Source organism: Vicugna pacos, chromosome 3 (genome assembly GCF_048564905.1).
Source record: "Vicugna pacos chromosome 3, VicPac4, whole genome shotgun sequence".
Lineage (NCBI taxonomy): Eukaryota > Metazoa > Chordata > Mammalia > Artiodactyla > Camelidae > Vicugna > Vicugna pacos.
In genome coordinates, this window is record NC_132989.1 from 71,885,144 (window position 1) to 71,894,530 (window position 9,387).

General features: G+C 43.7%; 1 long non-coding RNA gene across 1 annotated transcript; it reads right to left on the bottom strand.

Annotated features, from left to right (window-relative positions):
- Positions 1 to 4,028: 4,028 nt before the first annotated feature.
- Positions 4,029 to 9,151, bottom strand: LOC140689702 (uncharacterized). The gene is made up of 2 exons (XR_012064753.1): positions 9,000 to 9,151; positions 4,029 to 4,454 (listed from the first exon to the last, which is right to left on the bottom strand). It is a non-coding gene; the product is annotated as an uncharacterized lncRNA (long non-coding RNA).
- Positions 9,152 to 9,387: the final 236 nt, after the last annotated feature.

Below are 9,387 nucleotides of genomic sequence, written 5' to 3' on the forward strand. Positions count from 1 at the left end.
AAACAATCTAGAATTAACATCATACTGGAGAACAATATACTGAATGCTGCCCTCTAGGATGCAGACCAAGGCAGGAATGCCCACCGTCATGACTTCCACTCAGAATTGTACTAGAGAGCCTCGCCAGTTCATACGAAATAAAACACACAGGGATCAGAAAGGAAGAAGTCAAACTCTTTCTTTTCAGGCGACATCAATGTTTACAGAGAAAATCCTAAGGTCTCTATGAATCACCTACTAGAACTGATAAGTGAATTTGGCAGATTGTAGGATATAAGACCAAAATGCAAGAATCAATTGTATGTCTACCTAATCACAACAAACAAATGGAAAATGAAATTTAAAGGAATACCATTTGCAATAGCATCCAAAAAATCAAATACTCAGGTAAAAATTTAACCAAAGACATATAATACACTTATATCAAAAACTATAAAACACTGCTACAGAAATTAAAGAAGACTAAATTGATAAAGAAATGTTGGTTCACAAACTGGCCCCCTACACACACAAGGCAAGGAGACACTAAGGAAAGGTGGCAGGTTTAATGAGCAAGGTAACTTACATATGAGACTTGTCTTGACTGGCCACCAGATGAGTAGATCTCTGCACCCACCAGAATCTTAAAAGTTTGCATGAAGGCTTTAACTGGGTTTAGTCATGTGTACCATCTAGGTGGTCTTAACAAAACCTTACTCTCTCAAGTCTGCACCCTTGAAAATGGCTCCCACCACAGGAATGGTGGGCAGAGTGTATATTTCACGGACAGAGGAGGTGGTGAGGAGCCTCTGATTGCCAAGGTCCAGCTCAAGGGTCAACCTGTAGTCATGTTCTCTTGATTACCTCTTACAATGAGAGATTTAAGGTTTCCATGGATTAAAAGGCTTAATAATTGAAGATCAGTTTTTCTCATATTCTTCTATAGATTCAATGCATTCCATATAAAAATTCTACAAGACTTTTTGTAAAAATGGAAATGTTTCTAAAATCTGTATGAAAGAGCAAAAGACTTACAATAGCCAAAACAACCTTGAAAAAAAAATATGGAAAACTCTCCTTGCCTGATTTCCAGACTTACTATAAAGTCTGGAAGATTCTGGTCCTGGCATAAGGACAGTCCAATAGAGTAACACACAAAATAAGGAATTTAGAATAAGGCCCACATGTATATGGTCAACTGATCTTTATAAAGCTGCCCAGGCAAGTCTATGAGGAAAGTTAATATTTTTTCAACAAATGATGCTGGGAAAACTGGATAAATATATGGGGCAACAAATGAACTTTTACCCCTACCTCTTACCATCCCTCAAAATTAATTCAAGCTGAGTCATAGACTTAACTATGTAGAGAGTTGAAGCTATAAAGCTTCTATAAGAAAACACTAGAGAATACCTTGATGGTTTTAAGGGCCGAGAAAAGATTTATTAGGGGGACTGAAAAATTAATATATAGAAAAGAAAAAAATTGATAAAGTAGACTTTGTCTAAATTAGCACTCCTGTTCATTGAAAACACAGCATTTATAAAATGAAAAGATAAGCCAGAGGCTGGGAGAAGATTTTGCAATATGTATCTCTAATAAGGAGCTTGTTCCCAGAATACATAAACAACTATAAATCAATAACACAAAGACAACCCCAATATAAAATGGAAATTGACTTTAACAGACCCTTCACTAAGGAAGATATTCAGATAACCAATAAGCACATGAAAAGTTGTCAACATCATTAATCAGGGAAATACAAATTAAAACCACAGTGTGATACCACTGCATACTCATAAGAATGGCAAACACTGAAACTACTAACATTAAATGTTAGCTAGGATTTGGAACAATCAGGACTCTCACACATTGCTGGTGAAGGTGTAAAATGGTGCCACCACTGTGATAGACTATGAAAACTAACTAAAAAACTTTGAAAAACAATTCCACTTCTAAATCTTTATCCAGAATAAATGAAAACATATACCCGTAAAGCTCAAAGCTACTTTATTCATGACAGCCGCAAATTGGAAGAAAAATCCAAGTATTTATCAAGAGAAGAGTAAATAAACAAACTGTGTAGTCACACGATGGAATACGACTCAGCAATAAAAAAGGAAAAAACTACCAATACATATCACAACTCAGGTGGATTCTAAAGACATTCTGCTGAAAGAAAGGAGCCAGACACAAAAGAGTAAATGCTGTATGGTCTCATTTAGATGAAGTTCTGTAACAGGTAAGATGAATGTACGTGATAGAAATCAGAACAGTGGTTGCCTCTGTGGGTGAAAGAGGAGGATTGCCTGGGGAGAGGCATGAGGAGACTTTTTAAATTAAAATATACATAACATAAATTTTACCATTTAGCCATTTTTAAGTGTACAATTCTTTGGCATCAAGTACCTTCACACTGTACTGCAACCGTTACCACTGTCCATCTCTAGAACTGTTTCATCAAACGGAAACTCTGTACCCATTAATTACTAACTCCTCATTCTCTCTTTCTCTCAGTCCCTGGCAACCACCATTCTATTTTCTGTCTATGAATTTGACTACTCTAGACATGAGGCAACATTTTGGAGTCAAGAAAATATTCTCTATTTTTGTAGGGGAGAGGGTGTGCGTTATGTGGGAGTATGTGATTGTCAAAACAGTTCAAACTGTACAATTAAGACGTGCACATCTCACTGTATGTAAATTATAAGCCATAAAAAACCCACAGTAAGGCCGATGACTTGTCTTCACATTCCTCACAGCCTGGTGAGCAGAGTACCAGAGGAACCACCCAGTGACACGGCCCCTTAGGAGAGCCGCCCTTCCTGCAGCCCTCAGTGCAGGCGCATTGCCTATTTGGTGGAATGCAACTTACCTCTCTGCCTGGCGGCTGTGTTTGCCGGGAACGTGGTCTCCCACCCCGTAGCACTGAGTAGAGTACATGAAATCATGAACTTCATCCCTGGCCTTTCTCCCAAGACCTCTTTGCTGGTCATCCCCAGGGCCCTGGACCTGCATGTCAAATGCTCACCAGATTCCCTTAAAGCTGCTGCATCCTCATTTCCCTATCCCTGTGGCTGCTCCCCTCACCCTCCCAGTGACCCAGAGCCAGGGCTCCTCCCTTCTCCAGCCCCAGTCACTGTTAATCCCCGAGGTCGCCTTTATTCACCTTCACAACTGTCTGCCCCATTTGTCTAGATGAACAAAGGGAAGAGACTTTGAGAGCTGAGCTGTCTTTTCACTCAAGTGTGTGGCCATTCTCTTGCAGCACTGCCTCTCTTCAATGAAAATTCTTTATCCCTCCTACCTGTACTCAAACGATGCAAAGGTGGAAGGAGCTAGGGGATGGAGGATGGGAAAATGCTCCGACTGAAACTTTCCACTTGAGCCTTGAAGTTTACTGATGATTCAGGGTTCAGATACAGGAGCAAAGCTTTTCCTAGATCACCCTGGTTGATGTGCTGCTGTAGGCCAGGCAGGACCCCCATTCATCTCGCCCATCATGCTTTGAGCCTAGAAGAGCTTCATGTGTGTGAGCATCAATCAGCCTCCTCCTGCTCAAAGGCTACATGGCCAAACTCAACCCTAGCTAGACGGGAGGCTCCTTTCCTGCCATTCGCTGCAGTGTGGGCCCAGATGAAAGATTTATTGTCCTAATTCAGAGCTGGTATCTGTCTTTGACAATTTAATTGTATTTGCAGAGAAGTCATGGATCCTTTCTCCTCCTAAGCCTTCATGGGAAAAGGTCTCATATCTTATACTACCAAGAAGTCTTATGGATTCAAAAGCTAGCTGGGGGTGAGGGATTGTGGTCTTTACATCCTTCCTGCCTGAAGCAGCGAGTCCCTCTCAGAAACTCAGGTGCTGGGGGAAGAAAATAGGATCCCCAAGACCCCCTCCCCTCCAACTTGCCTTTCCATAATTAACACCTGAAATTCCCAGATTGTACCATTAAACCATATACTCTCTGGGGGAAGGGAATTGATCATTCTTAATTACTTACAGGTACATGGTTTAGGGGAACAGAGTGTCATGACTGGTTTCGAAAATATTTTCAAGAGGTTTTTATTTTTTGCCTTTGTAACGGAGAGTGAGTGAGCTCCTTAACCTCTGACTCACTTTTTAGAAGTTCTGCCCCGTTCTGAGGCCTAGGATTGCATTTTAGCTTCTGTCTGAAGCCCACGGCGTCTCCTAAAACACAGCAGCAGCAAGTCAAGTGTCTTCCTTGGGTGTGGAGCTGGCAAGGGGGCCTGAAAGCCAGTACAGTTCTCTAGAAAACAAAGCACATCCAGAGTTTCCTGGTTGGAGTCCTTCTGTGGAAATTCTGGCTCCACTCTCGCTACACGTGTTGGAGGACAATTTATAGCAGTCAGCAAGGCCGCCAGGAAAAGATTCAGGTTTTCTCTCTCCCACGCACACAGCATGATTACTTGGATTAACTGAAGACTTTCTTTTTTTTTTCCATTTGGCCAAACCTGAACACATGAGAAAATCAGACAAATGGGGTTAAAAAAGAAAAATCAGTGATCAAGTCAGCAAAGGAAAATAGCCTTCAGGTGACAGGGTGGCAGGCTGCCCTCCTCTAGGAGCCAAATCGGGAGGGACCAGCCAGGTGGCATTCATCGGGCTGTTCCTAAAAGTGGGATGATCTAAAGAGTAAGATTTTGGGTCTTGGGGTCTGACTGTCTTCTCTGAGCTCCAGTGGAGACATCGTTGCAATAAGGCTGGAAGGTGGCTTTTGGTTCATTCACATGTGTCCACTATGATTCCACTTTGGAATCAATGCTCAAAACCAGACCAACTCAGCCTGGTCCAGGAGGGTCAGCCCCAAGATGCCCCTCTTGTCCTACATCCTACAAGTTCTTTTGGATTATAAGCAAAATTTCATATGGCTTATTACATAATGTATCACCATCCTTCTCCATTGAGCTAGAGAGGGAAATGGTTCTCTCTGAAAGCATATCATCTGAATCAAGCAAAATGGCATTTGTCCAGAGGCCATTGTCTCACAAGTCAAACCATCTGGCACACTGCAGAGAACCCAGAAGTAGAGTTTTCACTACCTGAACATTCATATCATGTAGTGCACTCACTGAGTTTCATGAGTTGAGTCATGGACTAGGCTCTTGCCCCTTTGTGCAACATGAGCTTATTTATACTCACGTCGTAAACATAATTCTATTTCATCTTAAGTTTCATTGGTTTTGAAGGTGAGAAGAGGACAAGGAAAAAAGAGAAGACTAAAGAAGACAGGCAGGCATTATCTGCTGGAATATAAGCTTCATGAGGGCGAAGACGTGGTCTGTTCTGTTCACTGCTGAGGTCCCCGTACCTAGAACAGTCCCAGGCACAGAGGAGATGCTAAGTAAATATTTGCCGACTTAAACAATGACAGCAGTGGAAAGCACTGGTTTTTCGGGAACATCTGCTAGAGACGAGTAGAAAAAAGGAGAAGAGAGAGGGAGCAAGAGGAGGGGACCTCATAGAGCACACTGGTCCAAGGACAGTTTAAGTAGCATCAAAAAATTCTACATCTTGTGAAAGTTCTTGAGAACAAACATCGTCGTCTTACAGCTTAAATGGTGATGATGATGTGATGGCTGTTCATCATGATAACCTTACATCATCAAGATATCAAAATGCACAGAAACTAAAATTAATTCATTATCATCTTTTCAAGGAACAGGAAAATGCAAAAAATCCAAGAAAGATTTTCTAAAGATATGACTGTAATTATTTTAAATTTTTAAAACTTAAGATTTGCTAAATTTTAAGTTTCTGCACTCACAAATGTAGACTCCAACTCAGCCCAATGACAGCAGATTAACAAAGTTGATGGAAAAGTTGTTACATGGGCAAAGGCACACAGCGTACCTGTCACTCTGCTGACATCCACTTGCGAATAGCTGGAAAGCTCTTGTCCTCTGACACCCACAACCCCCTGGCCGTTTGTAAATGCAGCTTGACATAGCGTGAATGGCTTCTGAGAGAGGCGGACATGCTGTGCCCTCCTGAATGTTTTTTAAAACCAATGTGGGAAATCATGTGGTTTCAAAGGCCAGAGCCCCAGCGATGTGGAAATCTACGCAAATTTAAGCCACAGGTTTGGCTGGTTTTAGGATTGCTCTGGGCTTTGCTTTCTCTGAAAAATGCTGAGATATTTGAAAGAAATTTTGAGAGACTAAAATTTAATGTTTAAAAAGAAAACAACCACCAATGAATGATTTTGAACCTCTGCAGAAGAGTAAGCAGAATTCAGAACCTAAGAAAAACCCAGGATCCTTCACAGAACACGGAGGGGCAAACACCATATGTGTGTACCCTTCTCAGTTTACAAGCCTCCTGTTGACTCTTTTGGAAGGTCAACCAACAGTTAGGTATTTCATAGACAGTCATGGGCCAACGTGAAGGAAAAGGCAGTATTAAAAATAAATTTCCTGAATAGCAAGTTTGTATGAATTTTCCCTATATATATTTACTTATAATCTAAAAATAGCCTTTGGTAAAATCTTAGAAATCAAGTGTTTATTTAATTGTCTGAAATTGAAATACAAGAGTGGGCAAGCTAGAGGACTCCTGTGGGTATGTATTCCAGCCTATCTTGGTTTCAGTATTTCCATGATGGGCGGGGGAGTGGAGACTAACTACCCAGAAGCTGTCTGTGTAGGAACGTGGGATGCTTGCACAGAAGGACAGAAGGGATTGCAGAGATCCTGGAAGTGAGATCCTATCACCCAACTCTGAAAGCTGGGAGGGAGGGAGCAGACCCTTGGTGCCAGGAGCAGCATCAGAATGGTTGGAGGCATTGTAGATCTCTGTTGGGGTTGGCCAGCACTTTTTTCCTGGAGGGGAGGGTCCCTCACACTCCATGTGGCCCTGGAGGGGCTAATCGTGGTTTCTTTGTATCTTAGGTAGAGATATCCTGAGACAAAGATTTGAGTGCAAGTGGTTTGTTTGTAGGGCACAGTGCCAGACACTTAGATGTGTGGCAGGTGAGCCCTGAAAGGGACGAGGCCGAGGGGATCAGGGTGGGGAACAGACAGCACCCACTATGCCTTCCCTCATTCCCTGCTAGAAGCCAGGTCCATCAGAGCACACGTGACTGGTCTGACTTGAAGGCATGACCAGCGCAGGGCCAACTCAAGTCCTTCTCTGATTTCTGTGCACGGAAAGATAGAGGGTCCCTCTCTGCTGTAGTTCCTGAGTGAGGCTGGGTCAGCCTAGAGTTGGCACTGAGGCCCCTTTCCTGACCCCTATGAAAGGTTATTTGCAAGAGGAAAGAATGAGCCGATAGACAGGAGGAAGAGATGGGAACGAGAGAGAGGGAAGTCACATTATTTTCATCTGGATCCTTAGATCCAGCTTGACCTGAAGCCAGATTCATTTCTGGACGTCTTAACTATGAACCAATACATTCCTTTTGTTTTCTTGCTTTAGCCAGTTTTTATTTGACACCAAAAGAGTTTGACCTAATATAGGAATGGCTTTCCGCTGCCATTTCCTTCCCCTACAAAACATATACCCACGGGGACTTTGGATAGATCCTTGAATCATATACCTGCCAGAAAGCCAAGCTCATTGTCTCTAGTGCCATCTGGGAGTGGTGAAGCAGTGTGTCTGAGTTGGAAACCTGAGGTGGGGGTGGTGGCTCTGTGACAAAGGGCGTTGCAAGCAAAGTAAAGCGTGCTCCAGAAAGGAACCCAGAGAAGGCAAGCTTTCATCCTGTCCCTTTTTACAGAGTACACGCTTGAGAGCCAAAGCAGAAAAAAATAATTATGTCCCACTTTCTAGCTGTGGAGAGAACAGAGCCGACACGGCCCGTTGGCGGGAACTGGAAGAGTAGGTCAGGACCTTGAGTCAGGCAGGAAGCGGGTAGGGCAGGGCAGGGCTCACTGCGCTGATGCACATTTGCAGGTTGTAGAGATTCAGGGCGGAGCCGAGCACCCGCTAGAGAGGACAGCTGAGAGGCTACCCAGGGCACAGCCCCGGGGCCCGGCAGGGCATCCGAGGGGCACGGCACAGGGCAGGTGCTCGGCCACGGGGAGGCGGTGCTGTGCTTATTGGTGGAGGACACCAGGGGGCAAGCAGTGGCAGAGAGTTCCACGGGGGCACCCAGCCTGGGCAGGGCCCTAGACGCAGGCCGCAGGGAAAGGTGCGCGCAGCGGGGCTCGGGGAGCACAACGTGCAGAAGCCGCCCTTCCCCGCTCCCAAAGCCAAGTGCGAATTTTTCAGGAATTCTGTAAGACCGCTGTTAAACATGGCAATTATTGAATTTAAACTGTTAATTAATGACTTTATTAAAAGCAATAAATACTCAGAATTCATCCTCTCCTAGTCATTTTGCTGCAGTTTACTATTAGCTCTGTTCGCGAGGTACAGGTTCTTTCGTACCTGCATGGGGAGATACCGCGTAACAGAGTGCCTCTGCTCATTGCTTCTTAACGCTGTGTGTGGTCGTGTCCCATGGGCAGCTTAAAACCTCCCAGGATCTGAGTGCTGGGCTTAGCTTATTGTTTTGCAGATTGTTGAGACTCAAGAATGTGATGGAAAAGGTTAATAAGGCAAATTAAACTTAAAGGTGCGTCATGGAGGGAGCCACTGCGTTGTGAATCGCACCGAACATTGCAGGAATATCCTTGCAGTTTTGGAAAACTACAATCTGATTCTGCCAAAGAGGTCGCTCACACGTTGACCAGATGGAAGTCTGGTCTTTCATCAGACTCAGCATAAACAAAGATACCAGTCAGCATTCGTGCAGAAACTACTGTTTGTTCATGGCAAGCATTTGTTCATTGAACAATTTGGTTCTACCTGTAAGTTGACTATAGATATAAAACGTCAGCAAAAAAACCAAACAAACAAAAAAACAAAACCCAAAACCAAAAAGCACTCTGTGAGAATAAATTGAACATACGTTTAGAAACCTAGAGTATTGTATATTTCATTATTCTTCTTAAATTTTGCCGTGTATCCTTTATATAGGGAAAATTTAGAATAAATTTACATGCGTGTGCACATACCTAGAACTTTCTCCGGAGAGCCAGTTGTTACCCTTTTACCAGCACATCACGGGGGTTGGGACACCATACCCTTCTCTATCTTGCCTGCCCAGAAAGCGAGCAAAAGGAAAGGAGTTTCCTCCAGAAGGGAGCTGTACCTCGGCCCGGCATGCAGCGTGCGTCTTTGTCAAAGAAGAACGTTGAGAGGATTTACGACGCATGCGTATATGGAGACCACGACAGGTGAGAGACCCCAGCAGATGCAGGACTGACAGCAGTGAAGGTTTGCCACCCCCTACCCCCTACCCCCTACCCCTCACCTGATGTTTGCATGTTTGGTCCCCACCCCCTGCGTTTTCCCTTGGTGCTTTTAATTCAAGTCACATGTGTAACTTGAGAACTTACAAAT